This window comes from Epinephelus lanceolatus, chromosome 16 (assembly GCF_041903045.1).
Source record: "Epinephelus lanceolatus isolate andai-2023 chromosome 16, ASM4190304v1, whole genome shotgun sequence".
Lineage (NCBI taxonomy): Eukaryota > Metazoa > Chordata > Actinopteri > Perciformes > Serranidae > Epinephelus > Epinephelus lanceolatus.
In genome coordinates this window covers 34,162,498-34,177,500 of record NC_135749.1, presented here as the reverse complement: position 1 = coordinate 34,177,500, position 15,003 = coordinate 34,162,498, and the positions used below count along the sequence as shown (strand labels likewise).

The 15,003-nt window shown below is 41.5% G+C and overlaps 3 pseudogenes across 1 annotated transcript; all 3 read right to left on the bottom strand.

The window, feature by feature from the left end:
- Positions 1 to 2,167: 2,167 nt before the first annotated feature.
- Positions 2,168 to 2,638, bottom strand: LOC144467433 (Ig kappa-b4 chain C region pseudogene; annotated as a pseudogene).
- Positions 2,639 to 8,135: 5,497 nt separating this feature from the next.
- LOC144467308 (Ig kappa-b4 chain C region pseudogene) lies at positions 8,136 to 8,616 on the bottom strand (annotated as a pseudogene). Its single transcript, XR_013493576.1, has one exon. The product of XR_013493576.1 is annotated as an Ig kappa-b4 chain C region pseudogene (transcript).
- Positions 8,617 to 11,861: 3,245 nt separating this feature from the next.
- LOC144467389 (Ig kappa-b4 chain C region pseudogene) lies at positions 11,862 to 12,345 on the bottom strand (annotated as a pseudogene).
- Positions 12,346 to 15,003: the final 2,658 nt, after the last annotated feature.

Here is a 15,003-nt window from a genome sequence, read left to right as displayed (position 1 = left end):
GGGATCGGTACCGAGACCCGGTATTAAACAACCCAAGGCAAGTTTAATCAACACCGTAATAACAGTAAGCTCCGGTATTATCTGCGTCACTTTTTAAAGTTTCGGTTTCATGTATCATCATTGTGCAGCGGTACAGATGAAGAGAATATAACTTCAAGATGACTCTAGTTAACGACAGCTACACTTGTTATTGTGAGTAAGTGCAATAAAACCTCTGCCAGCCAAGCCAATACTTTATCAATACATGTGATCAGCATGTAGAAAGCCACATTTCAGTCAGCTCTGTCCGCAGTCTCTCATTCACCGCTATTATGATTTACGATCGCGGTCGACACAAGCACATCGCGCTCGTGGTGCTAACAGCAAAGTGTTAAAGACAAACTAAATGAAAGCTGTCTGTGTGTAGGCTAACACTTTATCTGAACATGTACCTGAGGCAGCCGACCTGCAGACAGTGAGTGTCCTCAGTAGAGGAGGGACAGAGAGCAGGATGAATGACTGATACTGATGTTTGTCTTCATGCTGAGATAACGTGACTTTCTTCACTCAGTATTGTGATGTCAGGAGGAATATTTATATTCCAGTCAGATATTATTGGGTTTTAAATAGTGACTTTGGTGTTGTTGTAAACATGACTGTTGCTGCCATGGACTGTATAAAACTATATCCTGTGTAACTGGCCTATAAGGAAAGCATCAGGAGGTGAGGTGTGTGCATGTGTGCGTGTGTGTGTGTGGAGGAAAGGGGAGAGGGAGATGCTGGTAGAGATAGTGTGTGTTATTAGATACTGTTAATGTCACTTATTATGCTTCTGTGCATTGATAGCTCTTTTTAGTCTGTTTCTGCATCATGTTGAGGAGGGCCATGCCTGTAAATGTATGCAAAAAAAAAATAAAAAGAGGATCGGTTGCTCGCTGCTAAAAATGTGGCCCGTTGACATTATCTGATTTTGAAATGCGGCCCAGTTGAAATAGTAGCCTAATTGAATAGCCCTGCTGTAGTTCGTTTGTTTGTTTGTTAGCTATCTAACAACACATCAAAAATAATTGTAAGCCAGTCTTGTTCAGTGAATCAGTTTATCATGTACATTCAAAAAATATTTAGGCCTAATATTTAAGATTGTTTGCTTATAAATACATGAACCTGGTTGTTCTATATTTAAAACACATTGGGTTTATTGGTGCTATTAAATAAATCACATTATTACTTTTTATACTCATTATTATTAATAGCATTAGCAGTTGAGGCTTTGGTGCCTTGCTCAATGACAGCTCTTCAGCTCCCAGTCCCCACTCTGTGTTCAGTCGGTACAGGCACTTGAACTGGGGACCCTCTGGTTCCCAAGCCAAGTCCCAACAAACTGAGCTCCTGCCACTCATGTACGAAAGAAACATCGATTCACTACCCCATTTCAAATCACAACTCAAAACACATCTGTTTAAAACTGCCTATTCCATCTGATGCCAATTGCTCTGTCACTTTCTATTGTTTTTTTTTTTGTTTTTGTTTTTAAATTGTTGTTTCTTTTTAATGTCTTTTTAATGTCATTTTGTGTATCTGTACGGTGTCCTTCAGTGCCAAGAAAGGCGCCTTCAAATAAAATGTATTATTATTATTATTAAAAGACATAATTGACACTTTAACTATATCTATACATATAAGTGTCAAATCTGCTGGCAGACACTAAGAGACAGAGACTGTCCTTTGATCTCTCTCATGTCATGTCCTTTGTTGAAGTTACTCTGTCTCATTTAAATATGATTTGGTGGAAAATGTCAAATTAGATTCATGTTATGTCAATTTATGCAGATGATACACTGTTCCTCTTATTATTAAGAGCTTTGAATTAAAATCTTCTGTATAATTTATAGGCAGAATTTAACAACACACAAACTTAACTGGAGAAATTTCTTCCAGGACAGACATCAGTAATAACAGAGAGCTTTGGGTTTTACTATTAGAAATGTCTTACCATGTGTATTCTTACCAAAATAAATTGATTGATCTATATTGGGAACTGCAGTAGAAGATTATCCACAGTCTGAAAAAGTATTCTGAAAAATAAAGACTCATTACTGTTGTGGCTTTTGTGCATTAGTTTGAGTAATGCTCCTAATATATAACATATGTCCAAGAAATGAAGTCACATGACGGAACTCATATGATACATTTGATCAAATCTTTATTGCTTTGAGATATTGAAACCATCAACACAAGCAAGAACATGTTCACACTGAAACGTCATGAGAGAGACAGAGAGCAGACTGAGAGCAGTAGCAGAGTAAAACCAGCAGCAGAGTCCCAGTGAGTCAGGTCAGGACTGGAAACACTGGTCTCTCCTCAGTGTCTCTGAGAGTGGAGTCTGGGAGCCCTGGGTGGCCTCACAGGTCACAGAGCCCACCTTCCTCCACTGGTCTGCAGGGAGCCTCAGGGTGCTGCTCCAGCTGTAGAGGCCGTCCTTCTCCAGCACCCCAGGGCTCCTGCTCTCCTCCCAGCTGCTGCTGCTGCTGCTGCTGCTGCTGCCGTCCACCTTCCAGGCCAGACTCCAGTCTGAGGGGAAGCCCTTGTTGGCCAGACACATGAGCGTGGCCTTCCCCTGCTGCAGCTCCTCACTGGAGGGGGGCAGCACCGTCAGGGTGGGACGGACATCACCTAGGAGACACCAATCAGCTTACAGGACAGGGACCACACAGCTATTTTCTCCTTTAAGGAGTTTCTGTCAGATGGTTTTTCTGCTCCATCAGTCACTCACTCACACATTGTTTCACTTCCCTTTAAGAAGCCTCTCATGCAAATCAGCACAGAGAGAATCATCATACAGAATGACCTCAAATATATCAAACTACACTGGACATAAAATATCAGAATTTGGAAAAATTCTTTCTTATCCAAAACCTTGACTAACCATTACGTATTAATGGCATATTTAGTGGAAACAGAACCAAAATTAGAAATTAAACAGATTACAATCAAATGTTCTTCATGTGGATTTCAGTCATCATTAAAAAAAAGTGTTAAAAAGATTTTCAAAATCTAAAACACTAGATGACAAGATGAAGTGATCTTGCACATTTTCTAATACCCACTTTTATCTTCACTCTGTTCAACAATATTTAACAACTGATTCTTAATTTGTTCTAAAAACAGGTATTATTTAGCAGGAACATTTAGATATAATCTCAGAAAACATTTGGAAAACAGTTTTGTGAGTTTGCAGTTTTATCATCTCTATATTTCAAGCTTTTTTTTTTAAATCCCAGTGTGATGGAATTTTGTGAAGCCACTGTGAGTCACTCTCCATGGTTAAGGAGGAGAAATAAAAACATGAATAATAAACTCAGTTTTTTTTAATCTATTGCAAATATTACAAATCAGAATTTAAAACATAACAATATGGTATCTAGTATTTGTGAAGAAACTTACTTAACCTAATCAATACTCTGGTAAAGTGACTGATCCATTGATAATCAGCATCATCAGAGTAATCCAAGTCCCTGTTGGAGTCAGTCAGAGCATTTCCATAGAGAGCCACTTTGCATCAGCAGCACCATGCTCCAGTGCTCTGGGAGAGTTTATAGTCCTGAGAGTTGAACACTGGATGACTGACAGCTGTCCTTCATGACAACAGAAGCCACAGAAATCCTCCTCATCAAAAACATGACTTTGATCTCCGTCCTCATCTGGACTCTCCTCTGCTGCTGCTTCACAGGTAAAGTCCAGAGAATCAAACTCCTCTCCTCTATCAACATCTGTCCCTCTGAAATGAAGCTGACAAAACCATGATGCTGCTTTATGTTTGTGTCTCTGTATCCTCAGAGTCCAGAGGTCAGGTCACAGTGACTCAGTCTGGAGCAGTGAGCTCTGCTGTGGGAGGCTCCGTCACCATCACATGTAGGACCAGTCAGGATGTTTATACTTGGAGCAGCAACCATGCCTTAGCCTGGTACCAACAGAGAGATGGAGAAACTCCTAAACTGCTCATATACCTTGCCAGCACTCGAGCATCAGGGATTCCAGGTCGTTTTACAGGCAGTGGATCAAACTCTGACTTCACTCTGACCATCAGTGGAGTCCAGACTGAAGATGCAGCAGTTTACTACTGTCAGAGTTATCATTACATCAACAGTCAGAACGTGTTCACACAGTGAAAAAGCGTCGTACAAAAACCTCCCTCAGTCAGACTGAACAGAAACTGAACTGACTGCTGCAGCTGGAAGCTACTGCAGAGACTGATACACTTCACTGAGGACACACACACACACACACACACACACAAAGCAGTGGCGGCTGCTGGTCTTTCAAACAGGGGAAGCTCACTTTAAGTTTACATCATAAAATTTGTCATAGTGTAGCGAGGCAGTAACTTATAAAAGGAACATTTCATTGAAGCAGTTTTTCAACCACACTCATGCCATAGAACCACAGCAAAACACACCTCAAAGATTTTCAGATGGGTTTAAACACCTGAACTGTGTACAAACGGTGAAAATGAGCTATATCGCTTATGGAAATAAGGAACTCCAGATGGCACTCTGTCTGAAGACTCCACTCGCAAATATCTGCATGAGACTGAGTTCGAAATGTGAAGCACTGTCAATCACAAAGGGGTTCAGCCTTTTAGACAATTCCTCCAATCATCATGCATACACCGAGCGTCCTGGCCACCGCTCCATTAGGTCCCACGGAAGTTAAAGGGAAATTTCAGTTTATTTCAACCTGTCTCCTCTCGTCCTAAATTTGTTTCAAGTGACTAGTGCCATAGAAATAATAGTTAGCATGTTAGCCGTTAGCCTAGATACAGCCGGGGCGCATAGTAGCGTCAGACCTGTTAAAATGTAAGTGAAAGGGCAACCTTCAAGTGCAAAGTTAGTCCACTAAACAAGCTTTTTTCCCACAAAGACCGCCTCATATCGTTAGGATAAATGTCAGAGAACATATAGAAAACAACATGTAAACGTGTTGTCTTACCTTACCGGTGTGCTGCCATGTTTGTTTACCATTTAGCTCTGCTTTCCAAAGCGCGGCCGAAATATTGCGACAACAAGTAGCGATCTCATAGCGTGCCTGAAATCTCGCGAGCTCTAGATAAAGCCCAGCTGGATACTACTCCAGGTGGAGGTGTCTCGTAGAGCCCTGCACGGGACTGTTTTCTTCAACCCGCTCCTGCCCGCTCCCGCTGAATTTCTGACCATTACCGCCCGCAACCGCAACGTGTGTATTACACTCCTGCCTGCTCCCGCAATGTGTATGTCCACTGCTGCCCGCACCCACAAAACTCTGAGAATTTATGCCCGCACAATAATAGAGATCGATGATTTTGTGTCTTCTCCCGTCCCGCAGCACAAAACATGTCATTTTATAGGCTATTAATAAAGAGATTCATGGGGTTGTTTGTATCGTTTCCCTGGTCTGCATGTCTTTTGACGCACTGGTCAGGAGTAGTGCTCCTATTTCATTGTTTTCATTTAGTTTTTAATGAAATAAAGGCTGTTTCATATTCTATTCTCCTCCTCTGTATTTTATTTATTTTTCTACCTTTATATAATCACGCAGTGATTGAGGTTAAGGCAGGCCTGGCGCCAGGATGAAGTTACTGAGGGGGCGGTTAAAAATTACGAGGGGGCAAATCTTTATTATGCAACATAGGTTCACACAGTGAGTTATAAAGAGCACGCAGATGGGCGTAATGACAGCTCGTCGCCGGTGAAACACAATAAACTGCACGTCTTCTTTCATGTTTGTCTCATGACAGATGGAGCTTACAGACAGACACACAGACAGGTGGAGCAAGCGGCAAATTGGTATGAAAGCTGGTTCAGGGCATATTTGTCCATTTATGAATAAATATAGAGTGGAAACGCTCATGCATGTGCACCAAGATCCCACAGTGTTTTTTTTTAGCCGCCTGTTCCCGCCCGCAGCAAAGTCCCAATGCAGCCCTCTAGTGTCTCGTCCTCGGTCACATCCAGACCTTGAAAATAAGGCTGCAACCGGTCCCATTCCTTGCAACAGAGGCATTCCTCTTCTGTGGGCACTGGGGCACAGCATTCACAGGTACACCACCAATCTCCAGAGCTACACAGCCTTGCAGCAGCCATTTCTCCTCTCTCGTCCTCTACCTGTTGCGCCTCTCTCTCTCTCCTCCTCCATTCTTCAATTTCACAAAGCTCTTCCTCAGTGTATTCTGGCTCAAATAAATAAGGGTGGCCATCAAACTCTGCAAAATCTAATTCCTCCTCCACAAAGTTGAAGTCTGGCAAAAAGTCAGCCATTATTCTATAAATCTTTCATAAAATAAATGAATGAACTTTTCAGGCTACTGTCCGGTTCTGTCTTCCAGCTGTTGCTGTTTGTTCTCGCGATATTTCAGGCACGGTATGAGATCGCTGCTTGTTCTCGCGATATTTCGGCCGCGCTTTGGAAAGCAGAGCTAAATGGTAAACAAACATGGCAGCACACCAGTAAGGTAAGACAACACGTTTACATGTCGTTTTCTATAAGTTCTCTGACATTTATCCTAACGATATGAGGCGGTCTTTGTGGAGAAAAAGCTTGTTTAGTGGACTAACTTTGCACCTGAAAGGATGCCCGTTCACTTACGTTTTAACAGGTCTGACGCTACTATGCGCCCCGGCTGTATCTAGGCTAACGGCTAACATGTTAACTATTATTTCTATGTCACTAGTCACTTGAAACAAATTTAGGACGGGAGGAGACAGCTTGAAATAAACTGAAATTTCCCTTTAACTTCCGTGGGACCTAATGGAGCGGTGGCCAGGAGAGGACGCTCGGTGTATGCATGATGATTGGAGGAATTGTCTAAAAGGCTGAACCCCTTTGTGATTGACAGTGCTTCACATTTTGAACTCAGTCTCATGCGGATATTTGTGAGTGGAGTCTTCTGACAGAGTGCCATCTGGAGTTGCTTATTTCCATAAGCGATATAGCTCATTTTCACCGTTTGTACACAGTTCAGGTGTTTAAACCCATCTGAAAATCTTTTAGGTGTGTCTAACTATTATTTTTATGTCACTAGTCACTTGAAACAAATTTAGGACGAGAGGAGACATCTGACCATCAGTGGAGTCCAGACTGAAGATGCAGCAGTTTACTACTGTCAGAGTTATCATTACATCAACAGTCAGTATTCGTTGACACAGTGAAAAAGCGTCATACAAAAACCTCCCTCAGTCAGACTGAACAGAAACTGAACTGACTGCTGCAGCTGGAAGCTACTGCAGAGACTGATACACTTCACTGAGGACACACACACACACACACACACACACAGAGGCCCAAAATACACACACATACACAAACAGGACCCATACATATGCATTAATGGACAGATGAGGGGACTGTCCATGGAAAGTGCCCGAAGCAGTTGAGGCTTTGGTGCCTTGCTCAATGACAGCTCTTCAGCTCCCAGTCCCCACTCTGTGTTCAGTCGGTACAGGCACTTGAACTGGGGACCCTCTGGTTCCCAAGCCAAGTCCCAACAAACTGAGCTCCTGCCACTCATGCAAATGTAAATGTAAATAGGCTTTATATGACCTGGAATTATAAAAATACAAAAGACACGTCATTGACACTTTAACTATATCTACACATATAAGTGTGTTACATAAGTGTCAAATCTGCTGGCAGACACTAAGCGACAGAGACTGTCCTTTGATCTCTCTCATGTCATGTCCTTTGTTGAAGTTACTCTGTCTCATTTAAATGTGATTTGGTGGAAAATCTCAAATTAGATTCATGTTATGTGACTTTTTGCAGATGATACACTGTTCCTCTTATTATTAAGAGCTTTGAATTAAAATCTGCACAATAATTTATAGGCAGAATTTAACAACACACAAACTTAACTGGAGAAATTTCTTCCAGGACAGACATCAGTAATAACAGAGAGCTTTGTGTTTTACTATTAGAAATGTCTTACCATGTGTATTGTTACTAAAATAAATTGATTGATCTATCATGGAAACTGCAGTAGAAGAATATCCACAGTCTGAAACCCATTAAAATTAGTCTGAAAAAAAGACTCACTGCTGTTGTGGCTTTTGTGCATTAGTTTGAGTAATGCTCCTAATATATAACATATGTCCTAGAAATGAAGTCACATGAAACTCATATGATACATTTGATCAAATCTTTATTGCTTTGAGATATTGAAACCATCAACACAAGCAAGAACATGTTCACACTGAAACGTCATGAGAGAGACAGAGAGCAGACTGAGAGCAGTAGCAGAGTAAAACCAGCAGCAGAGTCCCAGTGAGTCAGGTCAGGACTGGGAACACTGGTCTCTCCTCAGTGTCTCTGAGAGTGGAGTCTGGGAGCCCTGGGTGGCCTCACAGGTCACAGAGCCCACCTTCCTCCACTGGTCTGCAGGGAGCCTCAGGGTGCTGCTCCAGCTGTAGAGGCCGTCCTTCTCCAGCACCCCAGGGCTCCTGCTCTCCTCCCAGCTGCTGCTGCTGCTGCTGCTGCTGCTGCCGTCCACCTTCCAGGCCAGACTCCAGTCTGAGGGGAAGCCCTTGTTGGCCAGACACATGAGCGTGGCCTTCCCCTGCTGCAGCTCCTCACTGGAGGGGGGCAGCACCGTCAGGGTGGGACGGACATCACCTAGGAGACACCAATCAGCTTAGAGGACAGGGACCACACAGCTGTCAATCAACCATCAGACACTTGGACACCTTTACTGTGTGAGAGTTGATTTTCTCCTTTAAGGAGTTTCTGTCAGATGGTTTTTCTGCTCCATCAGTCACTCACTCACACATTGTTTCACTTCCCTTTAAGAAGCCTCTCATGCAAATCAGCACAGAGAGAATCATCATACAGAATGACCTCAAATATATCAAACTGCACTGGACAGAAAATGTCAGAATTTAGACAAATTATTAAACGTTTTCCTTCCAAACATTGACGATACATTACTTTAGTAAAATGCATTTTACATTTTTTCTTGTGCATAAAAAATGCATGTATTACTGCACTACCTACAATCAAATGTTCTTTATGTTGATGTCAATTCTCATTAAAACTGTTCAAAACATTTTCAAAATTTGAAACCACATGAATCAATCACCGTTAGTTTATTCCTAAAAAGTTGATTCTCAATTTATTAGAAAAAAATAGTAATCACTGAGGTTGAACATTAAGAAAATACTCTTGATAAACATTTGTAAAACTGGTTTGCAGTTTTTTTTTACATTTCAACCTGTTTGACTTCAAGTATGATGAAAATGTACAAAGAAATGTTGATTAAAGCTGCTCTGACTTCAATAACATAACATAAATACTGCAGACATTACAAAACAGACTTCTAAACATAACTTTAAAACAGTTTATCTAGTATTTGTGCAGAAACTTACTTCCAACATCCAGTCTGGTTCCTCCACCAAAAGTCCACCACAGTGACACAAACTCATTGAGCCGCCGTACAAAAACCTCTCACTGTAGAGAGACACGGCTCTCTGACTTTGACACACTGAAGTAAATCTACAAGCCCTCAAGATGAAACTTAACCATTAAAGTAAGAAATAAAGATTTATCTTCTAGCTTCATGTTTTATTTTCATTACAATGGACTTTTGCTTTTCTCATTCAAACACTAACTTTGTCCTTTAATGCAAAATATGTCTAAAAACAAAATGGAAAGGCAACTACTGTTTCTTGCCTGTTAAATATATAATATAAAGAAAACATGGCTGCTGAAAAAATAAACATTTTAAACATCTGACTTACTTCCAACATCCAGTCTGGTTCCTCCACCGAACGTGTACCACAGTGATACAAACTCACTGAGCCGCCGTACAAAAACCTCTCACTGTAGAGAGACACGGCTCTCTGACTTTGACACAAACAAACTCACCAAAAATATTCCCAGTTTACCCAGATTGTGTAATAACTGGTTTAACCGTTTAGAGACTGATTCACAAAGTTTGGAGAACAAATTCAAATAAATGTAAAAATTCCAAAGGAAAACTGTCCTATAAATCCTCCCATTAATAATCCTGATATATATAATTATCATGAACCTATGTTTATTGTAGATTATGATAAATGAAAATACATTTTGTCTGAATACATCCCACAGTGATGGTGATTTGTGTGGCTGTGAATAAGTGGGAATTCATCATAATATTCTGCAAGTAAATCAACTCATCCAACTCAAACCAAAGCTTTTTATAAAAAGGAAGTAACACATTCCTAATCAATACTTTGATAAAGTGATTGATCCATTGATAGTCAGCATCATCAGAGTAATCCAAGTCCCTGTTGGAGTCAGTCAGAGCATTTCCATAGAGAGCCACTTTGCATCAGCAGCACCATGCTCCAGTGCTCTGGGAGAGTTTATAGTCCTGAGAGTTGAACACTGGATGACTGACAGCTGTCCTTCATGACAACAGAAGCCACAGAAATCCTCCTCATCAAAAACATGACTTTGATCTCCGTCCTCATCTGGACTCTCCTCTGCTGCTGCTTCACAGGTAAAGTCCAGAGAATCAAACTCCTCTCCTCTATCAACATCTGTCCCTCTGAAATGAAGCTGACAAAACCATGATGCTGCTTTATGTTTGTGTCTCTGTATCCTCAGAGTCCAGAGGTCAGGTCACAGTGACTCAGCCTGGAGCAATCAGCTCTACTGTGGGAGGCTCTGTCACCATCACATGTAGGACCAGTCAGGATGTTTATAACTCTAACTACTTAGCCTGGTACCAACAGAGAGATGGAGAAACTCCTAAACTGCTCATTTACCGCACCAGCACTCGAGCATCAGGGATTCCAGGTCGTTTTACAGGCAGTGGATCAAACTCTGACTTCACTCTGACCATCAGTGGAGTCCAGACTGAAGATGCAGCAGTTTACTACTGTCAGAGTTTTCATGTCATCAACAGTCAGTGGTTGTTCACACAGTGAAAAAGCGTCGTACAAAAACCTCCCTCAGTCAGACTGAACAGAAACTGAACTGACTGCTGCAGCTGGAAGCTACTGCAGAGACTGATACACTTCACTGAGGACACACACACACACACACACACAGGCCCAAAATACACACACATGTACCCATACACATGCATTAATGGAGTGATGAGGGGACTGTCCATGGATAAGTGCCCGAAGCAGTTGAGGCTTTGGTGCCTTGCTCAATGACAGCTCTTCAGCTCCCAGTCCCCACTCTGTGTTCAGTCGGCACAGGCACTTGAACTGGGGACCCTCTGGTTCCCAAGCCAAGTCCCAACAAACTGAGCTCCTGCCACTCATGTAAATGTAAACAGGCTTTATATGACCTGGAATTATAAAAATACAAAAGACATAATTGACACTTTAACTATATCTACACATATATGTGTGTTACATAAGTGTCAAATCTGCTGGCAGACACTAAGAGACAGAGACTGTCCTTTGATCTCTCTCATGTCATGTCCTTTGTTGAAGTTACTCTGTCTCATTTAAATATGATTTGGTGGAAAATCTCAAATTAGATTCATGTTATGTCAATTTATGCAGATGATACACTGTTCCTCTTATTATTAAGAGCTTTGAATTAAAATCTTCTGTATAATTTAAAGGTAGAATTTAACAACACATAAACTTAACAGGTGACATTTCTTCCAGGACAGACATCAGTAATAACAGAGAGCTTTGTGTTTTACTATTAGAAATGTCTTACCATGTGTATTGTTAACAAAATAAATTGATTGATCCATAATGGCAACTGCAGTAGAAGATTATCCACAGTCTGAAAAATTAGTCTGAAAAAAAGGCTCACTACTGTTGTGGCTTTTGTGCATTAGTTTGAGTAATGCTCCTAATATATAACATATGTCCAAGAAATGAAGTCACATGACGGAACTCATATGATACATTTGATCAAATCTTTATTGCTTTGAAATATTGAAACCATCAACACAAGCAAGAACATGTTCACACTGAAACGTCATGAGAGAGACAGAGAGCAGACTGAGAGCAGTAGCAGAGTAAAACCAGCAGCAGAGTCCCAGTGAGTCAGGTCAGGACTGGGAACACTGGTCTCTCCTCAGTGTCTCTGAGAGTGGAGTCTGGGAGCCCTGGGTGGCCTCACAGGTCACAGAGCCCACCTTCCTCCACTGGTCTGCAGGGAGCCTCAGGGTGCTGCTCCAGCTGTAGAGGCCGTCCTTCTCCAGCACCCCAGGGCTCCTGCTCTCCTCCCAGCTGCTGCTGCTGCTGCTGCTGCTGCTGCCGTCCACCTTCCAGGCCAGACTCCAGTCTGAGGGGAAGCCCTTGTTGGCCAGACACATGAGCGTGGCCTTCCCCTGCTGCAGCTCCTCACTGGAGGGGGGCAGCACCGTCAGGGTGGGACGGACATCACCTAGGAGACACCAATCAGCTTAGAGGACAGGGACCACACAGCTATTTTCTCCTTTAAGGAGTTTCTGTCAGATGGTTTTTCTGCTCCATCAGTCACTCACTCACACATTGTTTCACTTCCCTTTAAGAAGCCTCTCATGCAAATCAGCACAGAGAGAATCATCATACAGAATGACCTCAAATATATCAAACTACACTGGACATAAAATATCAGAATTTAGACAAATTATTAAACGTTTTCCTCCCAAACATTGACGATACATTACTTTAGTAAAATGCATTTTACAGTTTGTTTTGGGCAGCCATAACAAATGCATATATTACTGCACTTCCTACAATCAAATGTTCTTTATGTTGATGTCAATTCTCATTAAAACTGTTCAAAAGATTTTCAAAATTTGAAACCACATGAATCAGTCACCGTTAGTTTATTCTTAAAAAGCTGATTCTGAATTTATTAGAAAAAAATAGTTATCACTGAGGTGAAACATTAAGAATATAATCTTGATAAACATTTGTAAAACTGGTTTGCAGTTTTATCTTTTTACATTTCAACCTGTTTGACTTCAAGTATGACGAAAATGTAAAAAGAAATGTTGATTAAAGCTGCTCTGACTTCAATGACATAACATAAATACTGCAGACATTACAAAAAAGACTTTTAAACATAACTTTAAAAACAGTTTATCTAGTATTTGTGCAGAAACTTACGTCCAACATCCAGTCTGGTTCCTCCACCAAAAGTCCACCACAGTGATACAAACCCATTGAGCCGCCGTACAAAAACCTCTCACTGTAGAGAGACACGGCTCTCTGACTTTGACACAAACAAACTCACTAAAATCAGTCTCTGTTTGTAAGATCTTGCCAAAAACATGAAAACTGACAATAACACAGAGCCACAGAATTCCAGAATGCATGTTTTTGATATGTTTTTTTAATTTCAAATGCAATTTTTGTTAATTTTCTCCAGCAGTTAATTAAAATAATACAAAAAATTTTAGACTTGATAAGATTAGAATGATGTCATTGGCAACCTGCGTAGAATTTCTATTTGGCTTCTAGTGCACCAAAGGTAGATACAATGCACACAGCACACCTTTAAAAACATACAGAGTGTTCAGCATACAATATACAGTCGTGCAAATGGATGAGGTAGCAGAAAATAAGTTCTATAATAATGCAAGAAAGCAGTTCTTATTAAATAAATGTTCCCTGATGCAGCTGTTCTGTGTTCAATGCCTGCATGGAACAGGGAATAAATGACTTTTTGAAATGTTCCAGCTGGCCCTTAGGTGCCTAAATCAAACATTTTGAAACAAAAGTCATCAAGTCGTTAAAATTTTATCAAATTGGAGATATTTCTAACTACACTCTGGTAAAGTGATTGATCCATTGATAGTCAGCATCATCAGAGTAATCCAAGTCCCTGTTGGAGTCAGTCAGAGCATTTCCATAGAGAGCCACTTTGCATCAGCAGCACCATGCTCCAGTGCTCTGGGAGAGTTTATAGTCCTGAGAGTTGAACACTGGATGACTGACAGCTGTCCTTCATGACAACAGAGGCCACAGAAATCCTCCTCATCAAAAACATGACTTTGATCTCCGTCCTCATCTGGACTCTCCTCTGCTGCTGCTTCACAGGTAAAGTCCAGAGAATCAAACTCCTCTCCTCTATCAACATCTGTCCCTCTGAAATGAAGCTGACAAAACCATGATGCTGCTTTATGTTTGTGTCTCTGTATCCTCAGAGTCCAGAGGTCAGGTCACAGTGACTCAGCCTGGAGCAGTGAGCTCTACTGTGGGAGGCTCCGTCACCATCACATGTAGGACCAGTCAGGATGTTTATAACTCTAACTTCTTAGCCTGGTACCAACAGAAAGATGGAGAAACTCCTAAACTGCTCATTTACTCTGCCAGCACTCGAGCATCAGGGATTCCAGGTCGTTTTACAGGCAGTGGATCAAACTCTGACTTCACTCTGACCATCAGTGGAGTCCAGACTGAAGATGCAGCAGTTTACTACTGTCAGAGTTATCATGAAATCAACAGTCAAGCTGTGTTCACACAGTGAAAAAGCGTTGTACAAAAACCTCCCTCAGTCAGACTGAACAGAAACTGAACTGCTGCAGCTGGAAGCTACTGCAGAGACTGATACACTTCACTGAGGACACACACACACACACACACACACACACACACACACACACACACACACACACACAGATACACACACACACAGTGGCAGATGCCAGTCTTTCAAACAGGGGAAGCTCACTTTACGTTTACATCATAAAATTTGTCATAGTGTAGCGAGGCAGTAACTTATAAAAGGAACATTTCATTGAAGCCATTTTTTAAACCACACTCATGCCATAGAACCACAGCAAAACACACCTCAAAGATTTTCAGATGGCTTTAAACACCTGAACTGTGTACAAACGGTGAAAAAGAGTTATATCGCTTATGGAAATAAGGAACTCCAGATGGCACTCTGTCAGAAGACTCCACTCGCAAATATCTGCATGGGACTGAGTTTGAACTGTGCCATGTTTGTTTACCATTTAACTCTGCTCTCCAAAGCGCGGCCGAAATATCACAAGAACAAGCAGCAACAGCTGGAAGGCAGAACCGGACAGTACAGTACAGCACA